We start from the raw sequence: 27,547 nt of genomic DNA on the forward strand, positions 1-27,547 counted from the left end.
GTATGTGTGTGTGTGTGTGTATGTGTGTGTGTGTGTGTGTGTGTGTGTGTAGGCTGCTCTTAAAGATGCACATTACACGAATGGGAGATACTAGAAGTGTTGGCAGCACACTTGTGTGATCTGGTGTTTTTCATTAATACATCTTCAAATCTTTTTATGCTTGTCAAATTAGGGCTTTCTCAGACTATGCTATTAATGATTACAAGAATAGGAGTAAGTGAAGAACAAAAACACTAGGGGGGCATATGTATCATCCCTTAAATATTAGCACAAAGTTTTTATTTTACAACAAATTTTGCTGCAGTATATACAGTATATTGGATGCAACAGTTGACATGTATTTTTTCTACAGTATGTGCACCAATTTAATAATGATTGGTGGAGCAAGTGGGGGGAGATTAGGGCGAACTTCCATTTCTATGGTGCTCCAAGTATGGAAATGGGATGTATGAAGAAATGTGCAGTTTGTATTACTTTTCTGTGTTGGTTTCTCCATGTTAAAGAAGTTTTATTTGCAGAATTATAATGCAGCAATTTGTATTAACGTAACCTTCATTCTATATGTAACATACAGTACTTCTACAACCTCAAATGTGCCAAAGCAGCTTCATTGAGAACAGGTTAACTTGGTTAAGAGATAGTTAGGAAACTTACAGAATGTTTATTAAACCTTTTCACTTATATAGTACAATGTGAAGGACTTCCAGATTTGTTTCTGCCAGACTGTAAACTCTTCCATTTCAGCACTGAACCCACTGTGAATTACTCTGTGATTAAAAATGAGCTACAGTCTTCAAGATTTAGGCACAGAAGACACTACTGGAGTTGAAATTGTTGTCAGAAACAGTAACCGTATCAAAGTCTTTTAATTTAGGTTGGCAGTTTTGCAGTGTTTTGTTCTTCCAGCACTAAAGACATTAATGGCTATAATTTCATTTTTTATGATTTTGAATATACCTTGCACAGTTTTATGTGCCCAGTTTAATATTAGGTAGTCTTATAAAACGTTAAAATAAGTGGTAAAAATCACAAAACTGGATCTTCCAGCGCCATAAAGCAATATGATGATTAATGAGATCATTATATAAGATTTCAAACCACATACACCAGCATTTACTAATGTGCGGTATGGTACCTCAATTTGGCGTTTTTTCTGCCACAGACTTGAATGTCTGTTAACGTTGGATCGGGGTGTAATACCCTACAGGAGCGCTAAGTGAATCTCCCTCTTAGTCTTCTTAACCCTGCAACCAAACTGCTATATTTTCACACACATCAGAGTTTTGACTAACTTTATTTATACTGTAGCTTTTATAACTGCAGCTATACACTAACCGCCATGATCCATATGTACAATATAATTTTGACTATCCATTGCTATAAGATACCTTACTGCATTGGTTCTCAACTCCAGTCCTCAAGACATCCCCAACAGGTCAGGTCTTAAGGATATCCATGTTTCAGCACAGGTGGCTAAATCAGTCCCTACTTCAGCACAGGTGGCTTAATCAGTGGCTCAGTCTTCAAATGAGCCATTGATTGAGCCACCTGTGCTGAAGCAGGGATATCTTTAAAATGTGACATGTTGGGGGGGTCTTGAGGACTGCAGTCAAGAACCTCTGCCTTACTGGGCAACATCATTTCTCCCTCTGGTGCATTGCAGCAGGACATACACAATACACCAGTGGGAAAAGCGGCCATTGTTTTAAATCTGTTGCAAGTGGGGCGGGTCTATCACGCTATTACACCTGCGGCTGCAATAACATTGGCTATGTCTGTATGCAATAAAACTAATTGTAATTCATTTACTTTCGTGAAGGTTGTTGGTGAAAATCAGACATTTTCAGATGTCTTCTCAGGGCCTAGAGCCAGATCGGGTTTGTGAGGCAAAAATCCAATATTCTATTCATAGGCAAAGTAGTGGAATATGTGAACCTGTATGCAAGAGTATGGGTTTGAGAATCACTGGGGTAAATTGATACCTGTTGCCACCCAAAATAGTTTAGAAAGTATAGAAAATATGCAGCACAAAATTCTGCATTAACTTGTAATTTTACAGTGAAAAAATTGTAAAAGTCAGTAAATGTTTTAAGGTTTTTTTTTTTTTTTTCTGATCTCTCTAAATGTTTAGTTTTAATTTCTGTAAAAGTTCACCGTAGGGTATGTAATTAGCTATTTAACAAGCCTCCAGAAAAAGAAAAAAATATTAACCTTTGTATAAAATCTGCAATGATTATAAATGTCAGTCCCACCTCATAAAAATGCACATGCAGGTTGTGAATAATTATGCTAATGTAGGCATTAGGGATTTCAAAAATCACTTAACTTTCTATTGCATTTATACAGTAGGTTAGCTTTTTTACTTTGTAAAGTCACATTTTTCGAATTGGCTGATTATATCTTTCTTTCTTTCTTCCATAAGGTACTGTAGCTATAAAAATTATTCAGTGATACCTGACCTCTTCGCATTGTTTAGTAGCAATGAAGATGTCAAAGGTGTTCCCTTTATGTTCATTTTCCTTAAGAATTGTAGAGGGATATACAAAAAAAAAAAATATATATATATATATATATATATATATATATATATATATATATATATATATATATATATATATATATATATATGTAAGGATGTGTTAATACACCATATATGTGTGCATTGTACGGCGGGTTCCGCAACGGCAAGTTGGTACAGGGCGCCGCCATATTGTTGAGCAATGTTGCCGAGGTCACTGGTCTAGAGAAGAGGTTGCACATGCGCTCTGGAAGCGCGCGAACAACGAGCCAATAAGAAAGGGCTCTGTACTGAACTATAATCCCCGCGAACCCTGGAGGAGTCTGCTGACGCTAGGAGCCAATGGACAGGCTGGGTTTGGAGGGGAGGAGAACAGTAAGCGTGGGGGAGAGGCCACGCGAGCAGAAGCGAGTGGGACAGTGCTGAAACGGGTAGTGCGAGTGCAGGGGGTCCGTGACCCGCCTGCCTAGGCCAGATACTATCCCCAGGTCCATAGGAGTATTCCCCGCGTCACCGTAGGTTGCGGTACTGTAGGGACGCCCGTAGTGGACAGACATTGTCACCTTAGGCAGACATCAAGCGCACGGAGTTGTGGACGGATACTGCTGTCTGGGCTCAGACGGTGGAGCGCGCGACATCGGAAGGTCAGGGCCGGATGCGACGGACCCTTTGAGAAGAGGTGCGGTCACCGCCGTGACCGGGAGGTACTTTGTAAACAGCAAGTGCACCGACACCGGTCATCAGGCGCTGATCCCGCCTTAGTATTAACTTTGACAGACACTAGCAAGTGGCTAGCGGATAGACTATATCCTACATAAGTTTCCCAAGGACATACTCTATGAGAGCGTGGCGGAACCACGGCTGTACAGGACGATATTCCCCTCGGGGTGTGACTGAGCCACTCTAGTATAAGAGCCAGTTATTATGAGGTGTTATGTGTTATGAGTGATGTCAATGTTATGATATACCTATATATATGCATGTTATGTGACCAGTGAGGTACCACAGACAAACACAGTAAAGATTGGTTGCCCCGCAATGTATGGTATGTTTCTTGCCCAGGGTAAATCTTTCATAATGGGGATCCTGGGTAAGTGGAGGTGCTGCGCTATGTAAATGTGTGTGTATTACCCCAGGCTCCCAGCTAGCGGAGGCTCAGCTCTCCGAAGCCACAGGTGTTAAACAGTCACCCGTAGTCCCTTAGGAAGGTGTTCAGAAAAAGGGCTACATTTGGAGGCGCTGCTGAGATCTTAGACCTGGGGTGCCCCAATTATTTTTTTCTCAATTGTGCAACGAGCTTTACACATCATGTCTGTGCCCTCACCGCTCGAGGTGCGCAAGTGGGCCCAGCGGCATGAGGTCCCCCTGTACCGTGTTTTCGGCCTGGGGCATGTCCCCGCCGCTATCTCCCTAGGCACTGTGACTGACCATGTCAAGAAACTCCCACTCATGGACACTGCCCGAGTGCAAGACCATTTTTACGACCAGGACCAGATGTGGCGCAGGATCTTATACGTCACTGAACGGGATATATGCCACGAAGCGCTGCCCCGGATACTATTGCTGCCTGAGGCTCCTGGCGTACACTGTCCCATAGTGCAAGTGGACCCCACCGAACCGCTGGCCGCTTCCACCCCACAGAGGGAGTACCTCCCCGCGTTAGGTGCCGTTGCCAGTGGCCCCGACCGCACCCCTGACAGTAGTCTGAACCCTCGATGGCCTGCTGCACTGAGCCTGGGCCCTTCATTCACCCCCTCCGCCCTGAGGCCCGCACTAAATAGACTCAGTATGTCAAGGTTAGACGCCTACCCCTCAGTTGGAGGTAGGCTACAGGACGATGCCTCTATTCCAGCGGTTGCCGCAGCCATTCACCACTCCACCCAGTCCCTCCAGTACCGGAAGTTAAAGGCATTCTCGGGTGATAAACCCACGCCTCAAGGAGAAGTTGGGATAGAGGAATGGCTGGATCACACGGAACAAGTACTGCCTGAGTGGACCTGCACGGACGCGGTCCGGAGGCAGCGTATCGTTGAGTGTCTGCGACCCCCAGCGTCCCACATGGTACACTACTACCGGGACGACCACCCGGATGCTGATGCGGCAGACCTCATTTACTGCCTGACAAAGGCCTATGGGGCCCCTGTGGATACCTATGCGCTGATGGCAAAATGTCATGCTCTGGCTCAGAAAGAGGGAGAGATGGTGTCCGACTTCCTCAGACGTCTGCATCTGGACCTGTGGGCTATGGTGAGAAAGGGCGTGGTACCGAAGGTGGATGCCGACGGACTGCGCACTACCCAGCTGTTGAGGGGGCTCCTGCCCCTGCATCCAGTGTCCGTACGTGTCGGTGGCTGCCTAACGCCCAGACAAGCCTTGACGTTCCATGATCTAATGGACCATGTCCAAGCGCACGAGACAGTGCTGTTGAGGCGTGACCTAACCCCAGGGAAAAAGGCCTCACAAGGAAGCAAGGATGTCAAAAAGTCGGAACGGAAAGCCGAAGTGTCCGAGAAGGGGGATCCTGACACAGATGACTCAGGGGCGCCGATAGCTGCCCGGCCTCGCCCTATGCCGGGGCGAAGCTCACCGCCCGGGCAAAATGATACCTACCTCAGCCAAATCCAGTGCTATGCTTGCGGGAAGATGGGACACCTTCGGGCCCGCTGTCCCTCCCTACGGAAAACGGCGTCCCGGCCGGCTCAATCGATGCCGTGCACTCCCCAGGACGGCGGCGCCGGAGCCCAGCCTCCCACGAACAATCGAATTGGACTGCCATTGTTCGGGTAGTCATTGAAGGTATCTACGCCTCGGCATTGATGGACACGGGGTCCCAGGTGACCATAGTGTATAGGCCCTTCTATGATCAACACTTACACCGGTTGCCGTTGTTATCCGCTGATGCCTTACGTTTAAGGGGGTTGAGTCACAAAGATTATCCCATCGATGGAGTAGTGAAGGTACATTTGGACATCCCACAGCTGAACACTGGTAAACATCACCCCATGGAAGTGGAAGCCCTAGTGTGTCCCGAACCTCAAGATCACCCCAGCGCTCCGATAATCTTGGGGACCAACACCGACATTGTGCGCGCGGTGATCCGCATGTACTTGCAAGAAGCGGGCGAGGCCCCGCTGCTAGCCCTCGCTACGTGTCCAGTACTACAAGAGGCTTGCCGTAAAATCGCGACTGAAGAGGAGCATAGGATGCTATATAGTCAAGAGTGGGGACTGACTTATATTCCCCCCAGAGAAGGAAGGATGATGATCGCGGCCTGCCACTACCCGGACCGACGCCCGGAGGATCAGTTTTTCTCTTTGGAAAGTGTGACACAAGATGAACAGCGGCTGGGCTACGAGGTGTTAGCCTCTGTAAAGAAATGGTCGGGGAAAATTCCGGAAAGAACCTGGATGTATGTGCAGAATATCTCCCCGTATCCCATGAGCATTGATCGCCGACAGCCACTGGGTAGAATATACCCCGTAATACCCGAGGAGAAGGCCCTGAAGGGACGGCCAGCGGGCACTACCCCTGCTACCGACTCACCGTTGAATTTTGACTTTGGAGATTCCCCGCTCACGGAAGAATGGAGAGAGAGGCTGCAGGCCCAGCTACAAGAATGACGAAGAGTATTCTCCACGAGTGATATGGATGTGGGGTGCAGTCGCAGTGCCCGTCATACCATTCGAATGAGTGACGCCACCCCATTCTGGGAACGCTCCCGCCGCCTAGCCCCCCGAGACGTGGAAGAGGTGAGAAGGTTACTAGCCGAAATTAAGGGAGCTGGTATCGTACAAGGATCCCATAGCCCTTACGCCTCGCCCATCGTGGTAGTCCGTAAGAAGAATGGGACGGTCCGTATGTGTGTGGATTACAGAACACTGAACCACCGCACGGTCCCCGATCAGTATACGCTGCCACGAACTGAGGACCTTCTGAACGCCTTGACGGGAAGTAAATGGTTCAGTGTGCTCGATTTGAGGTCAGGGTACTACCAAGTGCCAATGGATCAGGAAGACCAGGAGAAGACGGCCTTCATCTGTCCATTAGGGTTCTAACAGTTTACCCGCATGCCACAAGGGATCTGCGGAGCCCCCGCCACCTTCCAGAAGCTGATGGAACGGACCCTGGGAGACATGAACCCGCAAGAATGCCTAGTGTACTTGGATGACATTATAGTGTTCGGGAAAACCTTGGAGGAGCACGAGGAACGATTGATGAAGGTGTTGGATCGACTTCAGAAGGAGGGCCTCAAACTGTCCTTGGACAAATGCAAGTTTTGTCGCCCATCCATGACATACGTGGGCCACATTGTGTCCGCTGAAGGGGTGTCCACCGATCCAGGGAAGATAGAGGCTGTAGTGAATTGGCCCATGCCCCGCAACGTCCAAGAATTGCGTTCCTTTTTGGGATTTTGTGGCTATTACCGGCGCTTCGTGGAGGGCTACTCAAGTAAAGCCAAACTCCTACTGTAAATAACCCTTTAAAAGTTTATCCTGAGGATACGGACCGAAAAAGGGTCACGGCACAAACGCCTTTTGGAGAAAAGTGGACCCCTGCTTGTGAACAAGCGTTCCTGAAATTGAAAGCCAGTCTCACCCAGGCCCCAGTACTGGCCTATGCTGATCCTGATCGTGAATACGTCCTACACGTGGATGCCAGTCTTAGCGGACTAGGAGCAGTGCTGCACCAGAAATACGACACCGGGCTCTGCCCCGTGGCGTACGCGAGCCGAAGCTTGACCCCCAGTGAACAGAACTATCCTGTCCACAAGCTGGAGTTTTTGGCACTCAAATGGGCGATGGTGGACAAATTACACGACTACTTGTATGGAGTACAGTTTGAGGTGCGGACTGACAATAACCCAATGACCTACATTAACACGTCCGCCAAATTAGATGCAACCGAACACCGGTGGCTGGCGGCCCTGGCCAACTATAGTTTCAACCTCAAGTATAAACCCGGGCACACCAACGTGGAGGCCGATGCTCTGTCACGAAGGCCGGGGCTTCAATCCACCACGGATGAGTAAGTATGGGAGGAAATTCCGGGGCCTGGAAAACGTGCCCTATGCTCAGTAGCAGCCGTAGTTAACGATCAGGTGGCGTTCTCAGAGCTAAGAGTCGCTGATTCATTAGGGTGCCACTCCCGAGCCATTCCCCGGGCCTACCAAGGTCGAGAAGGAATGAATATTACCGAAGATAAGATCATTTCCTGGAGAGAATTGGTGCAACACCAGACCCAAGACCCAGTGGTGGAACTAGCTCGTCAAGCTGTGCAGCAAGAGAACCCCGCTATCCTTAAGCAAGCCCCCAGAGAACTGGTGAAGCTATTGTTGAACGAGTTCGGGAAGTTCGAACTGGACAATTGCCTATTGTACCGGGTAGTTCCATACCACAATCATCCCGACCAGCGACAACTATTCTTGACTGAACGTCTGAGAAATATGGTTCTCCGGGCCCTTCACGATGATCATGGCCATCTGGGCGTTGACAAGACCTTCGGGCTACTTCGGGACCGGTTCTATTGGCCAAGAATGAGAGAGTCAGTGGAAAGGCACTGCCGGAGGTGTACCCGCTGCCTACAGAGGAAAACACTCCCCACAAGAGCGGCTCCCATGGCCCATCTGAAAAGTTCCGGTCCTATGGATTTGGTGTGCATGGATTTTTTGTGTATTGAGCCCGATACCCGAGGCATCGGTAATGTACTAGTGATTACAGACCACTATACAAGGTACGCACAAGCGTTCCCTACCAAAGATCAACGGGCGGTGACCGTGGCCAGAGTCTTATGGGAAAAATACTTTATTCATTATGGATTACCGAACCGACTCCACTCTGATCAAGGCAGAGATTTCGAGAGTACTCTCATTAAGGAACTGTTAAGGTTACTAAACATAGCTAAGTCACGGACCACCCCGTACCACCCAGAAGGGGATGCTATGCCCGAACGGTTCAACCGCACACTGCTGGACATGTTGGGGACCTTAAAAAGCTCCCAGAAAACAGAATGGAGCAAGCATGTAGAGACGTTGGTACATGCTTATAACTGTACCCGACATGAGTCTACCGGGTATACGCCGTACTTCCTGATGTTCGGGAGAGAAGCCTGATTACCTGTGGATGTGCGACTGCGGATATCTACCGATGGGGTATCCAACAGAACGCACTTTCGTTATGTACAGAGGTTGCGGGACAGTCTACAGCAGGCCTATAAATTGGCTGAAAGGGCGGCGGCATAACTAAATGCGGGTAACAAGAGACGCTATGACCACAAAGTGCGACATAAGGAAATCCGCCCGGGGGATGCTGTTCTCCTTCGTACTCTAGGCATCCCCGGAAAGCATTAACTGGCTGATCGATGGAGAGAAGGGGTGTATGAGGTAGAGTCACAGATGCCTGACCTCCCAGTATACCGTATCAAGGACTCCGAAGGCCGGGTGAAGGTGTGGCATAGGAATCACCTACTTCCCATACCTCAAGTAGGGGACAACAAATTGGAGGTACCCACTGTATCAATGGATGGAGAAACTGAAAACACAGAGGATGGCCTAGAGACTGTAATAAATGCCACCTCTGAGAATCCTATGGAGGGAACCTCTCAAAGGGGCCTTCCGGCCGCGGGGGCATCTCCCGAAGGAGCTACGGGTAAAGGGCCCCTTGGTCCAATGACAGATACACTGACTCGAATGAGCCAGCCATTAGACCCGCAGAGCCCGTGCTTTGTACCACAAAGAGACTTTGTAGATCCAAGGAACCCCTCAAGGGCAGAAATGGAAAGGCCAGTTGAGACTGGATACTCCTCAGAGGAAGCAAAAGAAGAACAACCACGGCGAAGCCAAAGAACTAGTCAACCTCCAATGAGAATGGCTTACGATCAATTCGGGGCACCCCATTATGAGGCTCAGCAGTGGGCTCGGCATAGAATGCATTCAGTAGTGGTAATGTTCAATGAAATGTGCAATTTAATATAAGACAGAGGGGATGTACTGTGATACGTTATTTGTATATATGTTATGTAGTATAGCCAAGCGGGGACGTTGGATTCTGGGGAGGGGAGAATGTAAGGATGTGTTAATACACCATATATGTGTGCATTGTACGGCGGGTTCCGCGACGGCAAGTTGGTACAGGGCGCCGCCATATTGTTGAGCAATGTTGCCGTGGTCACTGGTCTAGAGAAGAGGTTGCGCATGCGCTCTGGAAGCGCGCGAACAACGAGCAAATAAGAAAGGGCTCTGTACTGAACTATAATCCCCGCGAACCCTGGAGTAGTCAGCTGATGCTAGGAGCCAATGGACAGGCTGGGTTTGGAGGGGAGGAGAACAGGAAGCGTGGGGGAGAGGCCACGCGAGCAGAAGCGAGTGGGACAGTGCTGAAACGGGTAGTGCGAGTGCAGGGGGTCCGTGACCCGCCTGCCTAGGCCAGATACTATCCCCAGGTCCATAGGAGTATTCCCCGCGTCACCGTAGGTTGCGGTACTGTAGGGACGCCCGTAGTGGACAGACATTGTCACCTTAGGCAGACATCAAGTGCACGGAGTTGTGGACGGATACTGCTGTCTGGGCTCAGACGGTGGAGCGCGCGACATCGGAAGGTCAGGGCCGGATGCGACGGACCCTTTGAGAAGAGGTGCGGTCACCGCCGTGACCGGGAGGTACTTTGTAAACAGCAAGTGCACCGACACCGGTCATCAGGCGCTGATCCCGCCTTAGTATTAACTTTGACAGACACTAGCAAGTGGCTAGCGGATAGACTATATCCTACATAAGTTTCCCAAGGACATACTCTATGAGAGCGTGGCGGAGCCACGGCTGTACAGGACGATATTCCCCTAGGGGTGTGGCCGAGCCACTCTAGTATAAGAGCCAGTTATTATGAGGTGTTATGTGTTATGAGTGATGTCAATGTTATGATATACCTATATATATGCATGTTATGTGACCAGTGAGGTACCACAGACAAACACAGTAAAGATTGGTTGCCCCGCAATGTATGGTATGTTTCTTGCCCAGGGTAAATCTTTCATAATGGGGATCCAGGGTAAGTGGAGGCGCTGCGCTATGTAAATGTGTGTGTATTACCCCAGGTCCCAGCTAGCGGAGGCTCAGCTCTCCTGGGCCACAGGTGTTAAATAGTCACCCGTAGTCCCTTAGGAAGGTGTTCAGAAAAAGGGCTACATATATATATATATATATATATATATATATATATATATATATATATATATATATATATATATATATATATATATATATATATATATCTCTTAATATGTAAAATCGAAATTTGTATGGTTGGTGCTAGATGCAGTGAATCTGATTGGTCCTCAGCCTCTGGCCAATCAGATTGGTGGCTCTATGATGTCACCCAACTGCCACACCACACACACCACACACACACACACCACACACACACACACCACACACACACACACCACACACACACCACACACACCACACACACCACACACACACACAGCATCCCCATCCGCCCCATCACACTCTCCCTCACGTGCGCTGCCCTGCACCGGCTCCCGGACGGAGGGGAAGCGCGGCACGGCCCTCCTGCCCCAGCCGCAAAATACAGGCTCCTCCACCCTCGCTCCCAACGAGGAACGGAGGGGATGCGCGGCGCGGCCTTCCTGCCCCTCTTGCCCCCCGCCAACTTCCCGAGCCTACCTCCTGCCCCAGGCATATGCCACAGATATATCAGGGCCAGGAGGGGAACCATCTGCCGCCAGGAACCACCACCCACCCGGTCAAGGTAAGTCTCCCACCCACCCAGTCTGTCACCCAGCCAGTCACCCACCCAGCCAGTCACCCACCCAGTCACCCACTCAGTCACCGACACTGTCACCCACCAACCCAGAAACCCAAACCCAGTCACCCACCCACCCACCAACCCAGTAACCCTACCTACCCAGTCATCCACACACCCACCCACCAACCCAGTCACCCACACACCCACCCACCAACCCAGTCAAACACCCACCCACCAACCCAGTCACCCACCCATCCACCAAACCAGTCAAGTCACCCACCCACCCAGTCACCCACCCACACACCCAGTCACCAACCCACCCACCCACTAAGTCACCAACCCACCCACTCGGTCACCATACTCACCAACCCACTCAGTCACCAACCCACCCAGTCACCAACCCATAGTCACCCACCCACTCACCAACCCAGTCACACCCACCCATCAACCCAGTCACCCACCCACCAACCCAGTCACCCAAACCCAGTCAACCAACCCAGTCAACCAACCCAGTCACCCACACACCCACCCACCAACCCAGTCACCCACCCACCAAGTCACCCACCCACCCAGTTACTCACCCACCAACACAGTCACCCACCCACCAACCAACCCACCCACCAACCCAGTCACCGACCCACCAACCCAGTCACCCACCCACTAAGTCACCAATCCACCCACTCGGTCACCAAGCCACCCACCCGGTTACCAACCAGAACTCACCAACCCACCCAGTCACCAACCCATAGTCACCCACCCACTCACCCAGTCACCAACCCACCCATGCACCAAAGCCAGTCACCAACCCACCCAGTGACCAACCCACCCACACAGTCACCAAAGTCACCAACCCTGTCACCAAAGTCACCAACCCACCCACCCACACACCCACCCAGTCACCAACCCACACACCCAGTCACCCACCCAGTCACCAACCCAGTCACCAACCTACCCAGTCACCAACCCAGTCACCAAAAGTCACCAACCCACCCAGTCATCAACCCAGAGTCACCCACCCAGTCACCAAAATCACCAAAGTCACCAGCCCACCCAGTCACCAAAGTCACCAAAAGTCACCAACCCACCCAGTCATCAACCCAGAGTCACCCACCCAGTCACCAAAATCACCAAAGTCACCAGCCCACCCAGTCACCAAAGTCACCAACCCACCCACCCAGTCACCAACCCACCCAGTCACCAACCAAAGTCACCAACCCACCCAGATCCAGTCACCAACCCAGTCACCAACCCAGTCACCAACCCACCCACCCAGTCACCAAACCACCCACCCACCTCACCCACCCACGTAACCAAAGTCACCCAGTCACCAACCCACCCACCCAGTCACCAACCCATCCACCCAGTCACCAACCCACCCAAGTCACCAACCCAAAGTCACCCACCCAGTCACCAAAAGTCACCAACCCACCCACACACCCAGTCACCAACCCACCCAGTCACCAACCCACACACCCACCCAGTCACCAAACTCACCAACCAACCCACCCACCCACCAAATTCACCACCCAACCACCAAACTCACCACCCAACTCACCAAACTTACCACCCAATCCACCCACCCACCCACCAAACTCAGTCACCACCGAACCCAGCCACCCCACCCACACACTGACTGACCGACACACACACACTTACTGACCGACACACACACACTGACTGACCGACACACACACACTGACTGACCGACACACACACACTGACTGACCGACACACACACACTGACTGACCGACACACACACACTGACTGATCGACACACATACACACTGACTGACCGACCCACACACACTGACTGACACACACTGACTGACGCACACACACACACTGACTGACACACGCTGACTGACACACACACACACACATGCTGACTGACACACACTCACACACATTGACTGACACACACTCACACACACTGACTGACACACACACACACACACACACACACACACTTCCCCCCCTCAGTCAGGTCAGCTGACAAATACACAGGGGGAATCACAGCTGGCAACAGGGGGGGGGGGAATCGGAGATGTGAACTGGGGGGGGGGGGCAGAGCTGTGAACAGGGGGGTAACAGCGCTGTGAAGGGGGGGGCGTATTGCTGTGAATGGGGGAGAAAGAGAGGGGGGAGACAGTGGAAGGGAGAGAGAGAGAGAGGGGGAGCCAGAACATTAAATCCCGGGCAGCGCCGGGTATATATATATATATATATATATATATATATATATATATATATATATATATATATATATATATATATATACATAAACACATGTAATAAGATTTACTGCCTCGGTGGCCACAGACCACCAGGCTGAAATCTGTGGCCTGTGTGAAGCATCCGAAAGCAGTACATTTTGAAGCCCGGGAGGATTAAAGCAGTGTTAATGGTCCCGGACCAAAGAGACTGAAATAGCTGCACCGAGAAGTTCCAGAGAGAAGCTGTCTCTCTCTGTGTCTCCCTGAGCAGCTCTTAAAGCAATTCATATTTTATTTTATTGTACTGTATATTTAAATAGGCAAAAGCCCTATTAGCCCTGTTTGGATAATAGGGATATTGCCCATTACTGTGTGTGGTGTTGGGGGTGCCAGTAGCCGCTCTGGCTGGGCCCAAATGACATGGCACAGAGCTTTAATTCCTAGCTAGATAGGCTGCCGGCATCCTCTATGGAGGTCTATATCTCCAGAAGCAGGGGATCCCCATGGTTAAATTAATGGGGTTTACCTCCGGAAACCTCCTGCTTCAATACAGTACAGAAATATAATAAAACATTGGATCGCTGTAAGAGCTGCTCAGGGACACACAGAGAGAGAGACTGATTCTCTCTGGGAGGGACTCCTCTGCATAGATCTTAGCAGGCTCCTGGCTGGCTCAATAGGATAAACACTGCAGGGGTCCCATTCAAAAGCAGGGACCCCCGCTGAGTTAATCCTCCAGAGCAGTTTACTGCTTTCTTGGCCACGAGCGAGCCCCGGCACAGCTGTGCTCTGGCATTGCAACCCCCCATGCCCACGGAGGCAGCAAGTCTTGATACATCTGTATATATATATATATAAATATAAATGGTTTTTGAAGCACTGTGTGCTCATTTGCATGTCATTTCCCAGAATCCCTTGCTGCAGTGGAAGTGCTGTGTGCTGGGTGATAATGGTGAAAGGTGGGGTTGCAGACCTGCCTAAGACATGCAGATGAGCATACAATTGTATTTACATTTGCATATTTGCTTTGCTGTGGAGGGTTTTTGTCACTTTTTTTACTCACCATAACTTAACTCAGTATTATGGTTGGCCCATCCTTTAGCTTCTTTGCATACCCAGTTAATCAACCCCACACTGATGAGACCCATTAAGGTCGAAACAGCTGTCTGTGGGTGGTTTTCTGGGTATGCACCTTAACCCTGGCTGTGCTCAAAGCTGTGACCATGCAGCAAGCTTAAGCCTATAGGGAACCATGTTAAAAATGGTTTTTGAAGCAAAAAATGGCAATGTGTGCTCATTTGCATGCCATTTCCCAGAATCCCTTGCTGCAGTGGAAGTGCTGTGTGCTGGGCGATAATGGGGAAAGGCGGGGTTGCAGACCTGCCTAGGACATGCAGATGAGCATACAGTTGTATTTACATTTGCATATATATATACAGTGGTTGACAAATCACCAAAAAATCTACTCGCCACACAAAAAATCTACTCGCCACCTAGTACCAAACGTATGCTGCTTGGGCCAATAGGAGCTCGCCACGATGTTAAATCCACTCGCCCGGGGCGAGCAAATGTATAGGTTTGTTGAACACTGTATATATATATATATATATATATATATATATATATATATATATATATATATATATATATATATATTTATAAAAGAAAAAAAAGAAGTACATGCTCCCATAGTGCAATCAATTTTATTTGTAATTATATCAAAATGATCTTTGTGCACAAGGTGCACTAAAAAGTACTAGCATAGGTATAAAACAAGATAAAAAACATATGTGAGAAAAAATGACTAAAATAGCACCAATCCAGGAGCTGATGAGATGCGCCCTTACTTGATGTTGATAGTTCATAAGCATGAACTGGAAATGTTTCTCTAGTAGTTTGGAACTTCCCGGTGGTGACCAATATTGCGGCATCCCAGCGTCTGTATCCCACGACCACCCGTTTAAAGCTCAGCGTTTCACGACTACCTCACCAAACGCTTCCAATTCTCTCGATCTCCGTGGTTCGAGGGGTGTCAGCGTCAGTGACGTGATACACGTCCCAATGCGTTTCGTTGCCTAGCAATTTCATCAGGGGGGTTCATCAAAGAGGAGGTGTATCCTTTTGTAGTCAAAGGTTACCATAGTGTCCAAAAAACAGGTGGTTGTATCACAATTGAGTAGGCTCTTTGCCCAATATTGAAGGGAAAACAAATGTCTTAGAAAAATGAGAAACATAGTATATAAATAGAGTAATATACATGAATATATTTGTACACCAATCAGAATACTCCAAATGAAAAAAAGTTTAAATGTAGAGAGATGTATGAGTGTTTGATCCTACCCATATTTTATAAGCGACACTGATAATTACTGTGATACTCACAAATAATGAATGTAAATGGGTTTTGGGTAATTTATGGGAGAAAGAAAAAATATATAGCTTTGAAGGGCATGATATATTCTTTATGGACAGAGGGTGCCCTCAGAATACAATGCCCACCAATTATTAGAGAGTAATAGATATAAAATATAGATCCCCAATGAATTATTACACATGATATACACATATAAGACATAGCCACAAGACAGATCGACATGCAGAGATGGAGTATACATGATCAAATTCAAACTCAATAGAGTAAACTAGTGGAGTCACAGACATGGAGTAGTTGGAGCAATTTGGGGGTTTACCATGTGATTCTACTATGTCCTTAAAAGAGACAAATGTACCCTGAAGGGGGTATAAGCCCACTCCTCAATACCTCATTGGGATAGTTTCAGAACCACTAGTAAACCACATGAGTTGATTGATTGCAAATATACTCACATATCTAAAATGCCTCCATCCAGTGCCATTGGTAAAGCGTGCTGCTAATAGTGGAATGAAGATAGGCACGATTGGGAATATAGCGCACAGCCAGGAGAGTGGGTCAAAAATAGTATATCAAAAATAGCTTTATTGGTACATTAAACACGGAGGCGTAATTCTACTACAGTACAATGATATCTGTTGAAATAAGGATTAACTGAAAATGGGGGTATACAGTAATATGCTTTACAAGTGCAATACATGTTCCCATAAAAAGAATACAACGATATCACTTTAGAACACATAGATGTAAAGATGTCCTGCAATATGTAAGGCATCAGTTAAGGCTTGATTTCACAATGAAAAAAAGTTTGATGAAATGAACTGAAACAGACAGAGACAGTTACTGTAGTTTGGGATAAGGTGCAAGCATGTACGCCGAGGTATCACGCATCAACCTGGTCAGAGAGGACGTTGCTAAGATACAGGGGGTCAACGTATAAGCTGTATAAGCCGTAACTGATTATATATACTGTATATATATATATATATATATATATATATATATATATATATATATATATATATACACAGTGTTCGACAAATCCATTCACCTACAGGCCCGTGGCGACTGGATTTGACCCCGTGGCGACCTCCTCATGGCCGCCCAAGCAGGGCGGGATTGGGGGCGGGACTAGGTGGCGAGTAAATTTTTTTGGTTCGCGAGTAGATTTTTGGGTGATTTGTCAACCACTGTACTGTCGCGGCCCCTTTAAACCTCCAGCTTGCCCGTAAAAATGCGGGCATGTTTTCAATTTGAGCCGGGGTCCTCCGCGCGTCGGCCGCATCTCCAGAAAAGCGCTAATGGTGCTTATCATTGAAAGCACCCGTGGTGCTGGAAAACAGCGAAAAAACGCTGCGTCTTCACGCATTTTTAAAAAGCCCGCGGTAGTGGCCGCAGGAGGTTAAAGGCGGCCGCTACTGTATATATATGTATATATATATATATATATATATATATATATATATATAGTGTCAAAATCCCCTTTTTTGCTCTGGTTTAAGTCTTTTTTTCCCTTTGGCACCCCAGCCATCAAAAATCAGGATAAACAAAAGAATCAAAATAAATCCTTGCTCCATCTTTTTTTGTTTGTTTTTCAGGTCTATGTGTGGTATTAGCTCCCAAAAATTGTCTCTACAGACCAAACAGATATTGTTTTCTTTATACATAAGCTTCAAATATAAAAACCTTTTCATTCAAGTTTTAGTTAGCAAGAAAAATTGTGTATCAAGTGCTGACTGTTTTACACTAAAAAAGCGCCAAACGCGTTAGAGTGACTGACCTGTATTCCATGTTGTCACCAGACTGAATAAAGGTGTTTTTAATTTAGCCTTTATTTTGTAGCCCCATATTTTTGCAATGCTGAGCTCCACTTTTTTACCCATTGGATTCTTCTGTTTTCACGTTCAATTTTAAAAAATTCCTATGTTTACCGTTTTATTTATTAATAAGCGTATTCATTTCTGGCATGATTGTGAACTTTTAAAGGAAAAGTCCCCCCCTACAGAATTTTTTCTTAAATAACTCCCCCTCCACCCTCTATTTTGTACATAGGGGTGAAGCAGGGGGTCACTGGAGCTAAACCGCGTTCATTTCCCAAGATACTTACCAAGGAAAGTGCCATTGGTTTCTCCCCTCCAAAAACAAAATAGAAATGTAAATGCCCCATGTCACTGGACCATGATGTCGTGGATTCCTATTTGGCCGTGTGACGCGTGGCTTAATCAACCAGGAAGTACCTGTAGCACCTTCCCTGGTTAGTATCTCGGGAACCAGGACGTCCCTGTAGCTGAAATTAATGCCGTTTAGCTCTTGAGACCACCTGCATCCCACGCATCTCGAAAAAAAGTACTGCATGGATTCAACTTGAATGCATCTTTAAAATTGAACTGCAGTTGTTACATTCTAGATACTACTTCCAGTTTACCTATGTAGGGGTGTTCTGGTTTCCCCTCTGTACCTCCGCTGCAGGGCACAATCACGGGAGGTGCTGTGAGGGAGCGTTCAGAGTTGTCTGCTGCGGCCCGATAGCACAGGGCCCCACCATGTTGTTGGGCATTGCGCAATACTCAAGTGCGACCAGGAGACACGGAGAGAGTTTGCGCATGCGCATTGTAAGCGCTCGAACAACTGGCCAATCACCAGGAGGCTCTGAAGTTAAACTATAATTCCCAGGAGCCTCAGCAGAGCCACCTGACACCAGGGAACAAATAGGAGTGCAGGGATTGCTGGCAGGCAGGAAAGGGGAGCGTGGGGGAGAGACCACTCTAGCCAGAGAGCACCAGAGGAGCAAGGTGAGAGGTTGTGTGTGTGCTGGGGGTCAGTGACCCACCTGCGTAGGCCAGATTTCCCCTCAGGCCCAGTGCAGACCCTGAGTCACCATTAGCTTGTGGTGCTGCAGGGAAAGCCCTAGAGAGAGAGAGAGACATTCTATTCCCTTACTGTAGTAGCAGATAGGGACACAGTGTTTTCCGGAGCTGCGGTGTGTGAACAGTGGTTTGGGCTCAAGCTGCTGGAAATCACCAACTCGTGAGAGACTACGCTGGATCGGCTGATCCTTTTCGAAGTCTGTTGCCGGCTGCAGGAGTAGCTGGAAGGTACCAACACCGGTACCATCAGGCGCTGATCCTGCCTTGGGGAAGGGTTCTTTGGGGACACTGGGTTGAGTGACCAAGGGACTGAGTATATATATATACATTGGACACTGTGTGGGGTGCACGCGGTTGTGGGAAGTGACATTACTCTATGAGGAGAGTGGCCAGGCCACAGGTGTATATTACTGAATATCAGCCATTCATATACGGTACTATATGTGTGTTATCCCTAATAGGTGTAAGCTAAGGTTATGCAATTACGTATTAGTAAAAGATTACAAAGTTGAAGTGTGTTATTATTCTTACGTAGGGGAAACTTACGTATTGGGGAACCTGGGTAAGTGGAGGCGCTGCCAAGAACCTATTATTACCCCGGTCTCCCAGTTAGCGGAGGCCCAGATCTCGCTGAACCAGCAGGTACATACAGCACTATTAGTCTCTCTATATCAGCAGGAAAGAGGGCTACACCTAAATCATTCATCATTTTGTTTAGCTCTCATGGAGAATTAACTCTGTTTCAGACCTTACTCCCAACTGCAAAAAAAGCATGCTTTCTCTTTCAGTCCATCTGCCACTAATAAAGACATAAAGACATTGAAAAACACCAGCCCTATGTACGGATCCCCAAAGCACTTCACAGGTTTTCCTTATTAAGTGTACTTCCCTTACCACAATTATTTCTTATTATGTCCCAGCCAATTTATTTTCCAATAAGTCATTGTATGAGGCAATCTAATGCAATTCCCTTTGTTTAGTAATATTTTAGGTGGAACAGTGTTAAAGGTTTTATTGAAATTGCTGTTAGACCAATACAATCCAATCTGATCTACTTCTTTAGGTAGTCTGTCATATTTTTCTAATATGATTTTGCCTTTATTACAATCCTCGCTGATTTGGATCTGGTAACGTGTTGGATTTCAGATATTCAACATTTCTTTGTCCATTAATGTTTCCATCAATAACATGAGTACTAAAGTAAGGCTCCCTGGCTAAAGTGAACAACATCCAGTGTGAAATGTCTTTATATCCCCTCTCCTCTAGAACTACAGTACACCTGCTAATATTGGCTCGTTCAGTAGGTGAGGGGAGGAGGGAGAAAAGATGTAGAAGAGGGGGGTGGGGAGGAGAGGGGGCAGAGAGGGGTAAAAATATTAATTGCTATTTTTATTATTATTATTGATGATATTAATTGCTGTTATTATTAATGATTATATTAATTGTTGTTATTATTATTATTATTATTTGTAGTAATATGAGGGGCAGTGATGTTTTTATGTACTGTTCTGTGGTGTATTGATAGGGGACCAAATTAATTGTACAATGTACATCATAAGTTCAGCTTTAGGGTAAAATGGCTAAAATTAATATAGAATACTAATAACACATATCAGTTCATGCTCTGCAGTCCAGAAATTGTTTTTGTGGCTTGCAAGGTTGCAAAACCGCATCTATTAAAGCTACAGTATGTCGACACCATTGAGGTGGCGTGAAACAAAAATGCGAGTTTTTGGAAAGGGTTTTTGATAATGGAGCTACGAGAATTCCATTTGGCATAAAAAAATGCAAGTTGGAGGCTTTTTGGAAAAAGTAGTCAGATTGGCAGAGCCGGAGTGAAACCGCGTCATAAAAAGCCTTTTCAGCACCGATTGGACGCGAGAAGGGCATTACAAAGCATGCCATTCTGATCGGAAAGGGATTTTCAGACATGGATTTAAACAACTCGCAATTACGAGAATAGGCCCCAAAGTATTTACAGTTTTGTTTAACACTGCTCAGTGCCAGATGACATATTTGTGCTTTTATATATACTCCATAAAGCGAGCAGCACAACAAATACCATTCAGTGATACCAATGTGGAATATGCCAATTTTACAAACCTTTATTACCGTTGCAAAGACCACTAAAGCAATAAATTGTGGGACTAAAGTATATAGCATATGAATGTCACAGTTTATCAATCTGAAATGAAAAATGATGCAACGTGCAGATAATTTCCGTTGATTGTTTTTTAAAGAGGTTCTGCATGAGGATCATGCCGAAGATGCCAAATGTTATTAGATTCTTGGAAGCCCATTAAAAAAAAACAAAAAATAGAAAATTGTATAAATACAAATACAAATACACATAAGGAAATTAAAGACTAAGATGAGCATTATGTGAAGTTACTGGGATTGTAAGGGAGGTATAGAACGCCCGATGCACTGCAATTACAGTCTGTTTGCAAGAAGGGTAATCACCTCTTTCTTCAGAATCAGCAGATGCTACAATAATTGATTTTGTTTTTCATCCAATCATAAGTATATTAACTGTTATCTTTTGGTGTAGGGGTGTACATCTGTGTGTATGGGGGACCGAATGAGGAGAAGTGCTGCAGACCATTAAAACAATGCTACTACATTGAATAGGGGCCCAATTCTACCACATTGGGTTCTTATTCAGTGCATTTCAGGCTCTTATTCATGATTTGGGTGAAGGTCTTAAATATAGTAATTATCATGTCACTCAATACTCATATTCAAATCATCTCTACTATTTCTTTTTAGTTTAGATCTGATTAAGTGTAGCTATTGGGTCAGAGTAAAAGAGGAGCAGCTTGAGTTCCCATCTTTGTCGGTGATTGCTGTGCGAATGCTTATCTTTGTAGCTAAAACCACAAGCCCTAACCGTGAACAGGTTGAAATATTGCAGAATATCTCTCTGTTTCTAATACAGTATGTTAATGCTCCTGATAGTACTATTGACCTAGCTTTACCTAATACCTTGGTAATGAAATGTTGTGCTGAGGTCTACTTCTGTGCACAGGCAAATGGCTGATCTCTGAAAATTAAAATCATTATTACACACGGTTGCTTCCCAGTGACTTTCAAATATGTGAGGTATAGCTACAGGGTACATTTATTTCAATTAAATTATTTCAGCTGTGCCACAGTTCATGTAGTATTTCTGTCTTTAATCAGTGAGGTGCTATATAGTATATGAGACGGACATTTATGTTTCACAGTTTTACTTCCCATCAATGTCACCACAGCCTTTCAATCTTTACAGGTGGAAAATGCACGTAATTGTGCAGTTGGTAAAAACAGTTAGGTAATAAAATAACAATTTGATGTAATATGTATGGGTATAATGACTGCAGGTGAATGCCATGGTCAAATGTGACTATATATATATAATTTCCATGGTTACTGTCATGCTGAGCCATGCTAGTGACATAAGATTGAAAAAGGAATGCATATTTAAAATGAAACAAGGATCTAAACAGATTTTCAATTAGTTATTACTGTTTTTAAGTGAAACTGAACACAGCATGCTTCACTATCAGGATAATGGGCTTTGTGCACCTGCTCTCAGCGGTTACCTAAATTCCATTTACTCATTTTATAATTAAATCTGAGACATATTTAAAGATAATCATGCCTGATCGTTGTACATTTATATGCTTGCAAATAATAATAATATTAAGAGAAAAACATTTTACGACCACACAGGAAATGATACTTTGGGTATTTTTTCAGAGTCTCAAGCGACGGCCAAGGTGCCTTTCAGCAGGGAAAATGACGGATAGGCAGCATTCTGACTATCCAGTCTACTGTCAGTGAGGGCACTCATCATGACGACAGTGGGAGATAGAGTGCATCAGGATGCAGATACACCTTTTGCAGAAAAAAAGCAAGATAAATGTGCATAATGTCACTGCTCCCCTGCTCCTGCTCAGTCATTAGTATGACACTTCTGTAACTGATGAGTTGACATGAGAACGGATGTGAAATTTCTCTCTTTTTATTCTGAAGCTTTTCTTTGTGCCTTTTAAGTAGTACACGAGGAATGCATATGCCAATGCATCCTATTTCCTATATAATGACATAAAATCATAGACACTTGCAAACTAGGGGAGGTAATATTCTGAGTTGATAGCTGCATTAGCTGGAAAGATTGTCCGCTCTGTCTTTTGTATTTATAGTTAAGGTCAAGAATATATTTATGGGCAACAGAGGAAATGCCAATACATTTTACCTCAATCTGTTGTAGAAACGCAGTTTGCATTTTTAAACTTGTTATTTAGCTTTAATGCTTTCCTTTATATACACTATCAGAGCCGAGATAGGAGTTTAACCATCCTGTTGTAATTGCTTCTACGTTATCATAGGTGATCACTAAATAAATTAAATGGGCTTGAAAAATACATAAGTTGATATACAAAATTATGCATAACCCATATGAATTTCCTCCTATTAATTACTGAAAAATATTGAGCCTTTCAAAAACGATATGAAATATATTGTAATCTAATTACATTATATAAAATAAATATAAAAATAGATACATATTAAAGAATCAAGGAATGTAGTGAGATGTTCTTTATACATACACTAGCTTTTGTGCCCGGTGTGTGTGTCTGTCTGTGTGTGTGTCTCCCCCCACTGCTGGATCATGTCCCCGGTCCCCCCCCCCCGCTGGAGGCACATGACCCTGCGCTGCTGTGGCATGTCCCCTCACTGCAGGCACATCTCCCCCCTCCCCCCCGTTGGTACATCTCCCCTCGCTGCCAGCACATGAAAGCCCCGCTGCCCCAGGCAAGGACGCGACCCGTCCCTTAGTAGCCACCCCCCACCCCCCGCCTCCTGCTCTAACACAATTTGCTGGACAGCCGAGGGAAACTTAGAATGTCCATAATTTGGGAGGTGAGTTACATTGGAACCTCAAAATAGTTGCGTTGACCTACAAATCCGCAGCAGAATGTACAGTGAAAGTTTCGTTGTGCTACGTGGTGCCGTTTCTGAGATTTCGATGCTTCGGACATACATACAAACAAACAGACAGAATCCAACTTAGAATTATAGTATAGATAACAATGATCCACTTTTAGTTATTTACAGTATATCAACACAAATTCTAAGTTTTTACTATCAAGCATTTTGAAAGTAATTAGAAAATGTAATATTTTTTTTACTCTTTAACATTCAAAATCTGCTTCTAACTTAATAATTGTAGACATAGGCCCTGATTCACCAAGCCACACGTAATCACTGAAAATAGCTCTGTATTAATTTAAACAGTAGGAATTTTCCCTGAGATGCAATACGTACAATAATTAGATGCAGAAATAACACCCACTAAGAAAGTAATCAGAATATGGTTAACAGGAGTTATTTCTAAATATCCCTTACCCGTATGTCTGTTAACTAGTGCTAACTAGATGTGTGAATGTGTCCAAAAGAGGTTCACAATTTGTGTTTTATGTATTTGTTGTGAATGTCGCCAAACTCACAAAATCTTGTATTACTAGGAAATTTGTAAAAATTTTGTAAAAATCACACATTTCCACTGAGAATTTGCTTTATCATCTACTGTAAGCCCTTTTTTAACCTTGGCTTTGGAGGAGATAATTCTATTTACAGTAGTAGAGTATCAATTGACATATCTTCCTCCCAGAACATTAATTTATACAACATGTGGCGAGGTACATTTAAACACCCCTGAGATATATATGGGAAATATACTAGTTGTAAATCATTTGACTATATTTTGCATATTCAAATTAACTTATTTCCCATTTATATCTCCACATGTTTTATACTGTGATGAGTGTTTTGGGAGGTATATAAGTCAATGGGTACTTTACTAGGACTCTCTCTTTCTCACCCTTTTTGTCATGCTCTTTCTTAGATTAAAATAGCATCAAATATGTTACCAATGCTTAGTGAATTTGGGGATTAGTGGGGAAATAGTTTGGATCTATAAAAGTTTCCACTGTTACTCTTTCTTGATCAGAATACACATTTCTAATAAAATCTTTCCTTATCTGTCTGTCTGTCTGTCTATCTCTGCATTCATTCATCTATTCCTTCATCTCTAGAGGATTGATTTATATGAGAAACTGAAAAAAAACTTGAGTAACATTAAAGCTTACGTTATGAATTACTTCGAACAACTTGTAAGTTATCATCTCTAACATCTTTCCTCTCATCCCCAAGTCCATGACAACTACTGCAATGTTCGGTAATAATATGTATTAATGAACAATAAAGAAATGTGGGCATAAAAAATAGGGGGCATGAATTTCCATGTAGCATTTGAAGTGTCATAAAAATTGTAAGTAAGGGTCAGGGCTTATACTTTTTCACATCAAAATATAATTATTAAACAATTATGAGTATTTAGAAGAGCAAATATGGTGTGAGGTGAATACACAGCCCTCTCACATTTTTTACCTGAAATCAACAGTAATACAAAATAGTATATGATATAAAGTATCTGAAACCTCGTAAATTAAGCATTTCAATAGCTTAGGGTGCGCAAACTTTCTTGGCTGTGCCCCCATGCCTACTCTGCCCCTGGGTCGCCTCCCCCTTACCTTCAATGCAGCGTCACGACCTGCGGCGTCATTTGACGGCAATCGCCATGGAGACCAGTGGACGCGAGGCCTGGTAAGTGAGTTTACACAGGCCTCGTGCTGAATAGCGCTTGGCCTCTAACCGCCGCGCTCCCCCTAAAATCTGTTGGGGGGCGGGCCCCCCCATTTGCGCACCCCTGGCTTAGATATACGTACTGATCATACACTCTTAAGCAGATATTTGGATCCACTGCAGATTCAATTATGTGTTATTGTCTCTAAGTTTCTTGATTTTGATTTTAAGGCCTTTGTTATTGAGATTCATTTTTCTGTATTTTTATGTTTTACTTCATTTATGCATAGAGGTTATACAATTTGAGATCTAGGTACACTGTTCAGAGTTTAGTAAACAGTGTGAATGTTACAAAATGATCCTCTGAATTGAATAGTGTACAAAGTAAATGGGGAAAAAATGGTAAATCAGTTTAACTTAACCCCTTTAGTGCTATAGGGGCCAAAGCAATATTTTCCTGTCCCTGCTATGCTCATTTTCCTTCCCCTCCTCCTGTCCCCACTGATCTGACATTCTTTCTTCAATGCACATAATGTAGCTTTTTCTCTCTAAATGCTTTGGTGATAAGGACTGATAGCTCTTACTGTCACAGCCGCATTTTTGGAAGTTGTGCCCCATTTCTGTGAGCAATAAGCAGCATTGTAGAACATGACATCTACAACCGCGGCGATGCAGGGCTGCACTGCTGTGGTCCTAAGTGCTGCACTTTTCTAAGCAGCTCCTTCCCTCCTGCTCAGCAGTGTTCCTCCAAACCCCCCATTGAGCGTGGATACAGGGCAGCAGTGCAGGGCCCTAACTAGCTATGATTTTGTTGGTCTTTATAAGACACCTTGCTTAGTAAATATGGCTCTTTACTGCCCATTTACTCAAATAGGACCTTAAGGTGTCTTTCAGCACAGAAGGTCTCTTCTGGTGTACTACTTCTTAGGAAATATGGCCCTTAATGTTTCCTGGTATGCAGTCATGGATTAATTTTCTCCAGCAACTGCTGACATTATGTTAACTTGGACAGATAAAGTGTTTGTGTGATAGGGCTAGTTTGTAATATAAGATATTAAAGCCATGAAACATCAGCCAAGAATGAATTACACAAATGTACCTGGTCTCAGATTTCCATAGTTGTCATCTGTTGATTTATTGTACCTGAACTCATCAATTCATAATTGCTAAAGTTTTGCAACCATGTACCGTTTGGTGCAGAATTTCTGGTTTTAAGTGAAATTAGTACAGTCACTGAAGGAAATCAATATGGCTGCATCTTCGATGGTGAGCAACATCACTATGATGCACGTCACCTCCCTAACTGTTTGGCTGCGATAGTTGCAACACTTTTTAGCATTGGGACATCCATAATGAGCATTTTATGAAGGGTTCTTTCTTTTTCAATTTAAACCCCAAATACTGGTTGTCCTGTTATAATGGACTACAGGATTAATACATATCGAAGTCCAGTTCTAGTTTTCCAGGGAGCTGTATTTGCTTGAGAAGCAGAGCACTGGTGCAATTCAGTTTACTGAAAGACTTTAAGATGCAGACTCTCTAGTTCCTGTTGCATGTTTTCTGACCAGAGAAGAACAGTGCTACATGCAGAATTTCTGCTGGAGCTGTGTACAGCTTGTGACAAGCGTTGTGTACTATTTTAGTGCACAAGTACAGATCAAAGATTCAGGGACTGTACCTTTTCTTTACTTCAACTCATGCTTTTATGCAAGCTTCTTTTCTTTATGTTACTTTTCCTACTGTCATTTCATACCACCCACCTCTTCCATTCCTCTGACAAATAATAGCTACAGGATAATTGTGTCATTAAAACAATGGTTTCAGTAGCCCTATTTGAGACTATTCTGATCTATGGAGCTGGAAAAAAAAATCTGCAAAATAGCGTGTTCTTGCAACCTATTAATTCAAACTGTATGATTTAAAAAAAAAATTTTTTTGCTTTTCTAAAGTCTCACAGGAATTTCAAAAATATTGACGATTTCGATCATTTCAATATTTTGCAGCATGTAAACTTGTAAAATCTGTAGTATTATTACATTTTAAATAGTTATGATTGATTAAGTATCAGGAAATACTGTTGGCCAATAGAGTGAGAAAAACAATAATGGCAATTGTTTGCTGCAGTTGTGCTCTGGTGTTCCCTGCAGATTGTATAGCAGAAGCATATTTAGGAAATTTGACTCTA

General features: G+C 44.9%; 1 protein-coding gene across 1 annotated transcript in view; it reads left to right on the forward strand.

Moving 5' to 3' along the window:
* STPG2 (sperm tail PG-rich repeat containing 2) overlaps positions 1 to 27,547 on the forward strand; it is a 759,671-nt gene that overhangs the window by 514,871 nt on the left and 217,253 nt on the right. The gene's annotated exons all lie outside the window — the stretch shown is intronic.

This window comes from Ascaphus truei, chromosome 1 (genome assembly GCF_040206685.1).
Source record: "Ascaphus truei isolate aAscTru1 chromosome 1, aAscTru1.hap1, whole genome shotgun sequence".
Classification (NCBI taxonomy): Eukaryota; Metazoa; Chordata; class Amphibia; order Anura; family Ascaphidae; genus Ascaphus; species Ascaphus truei.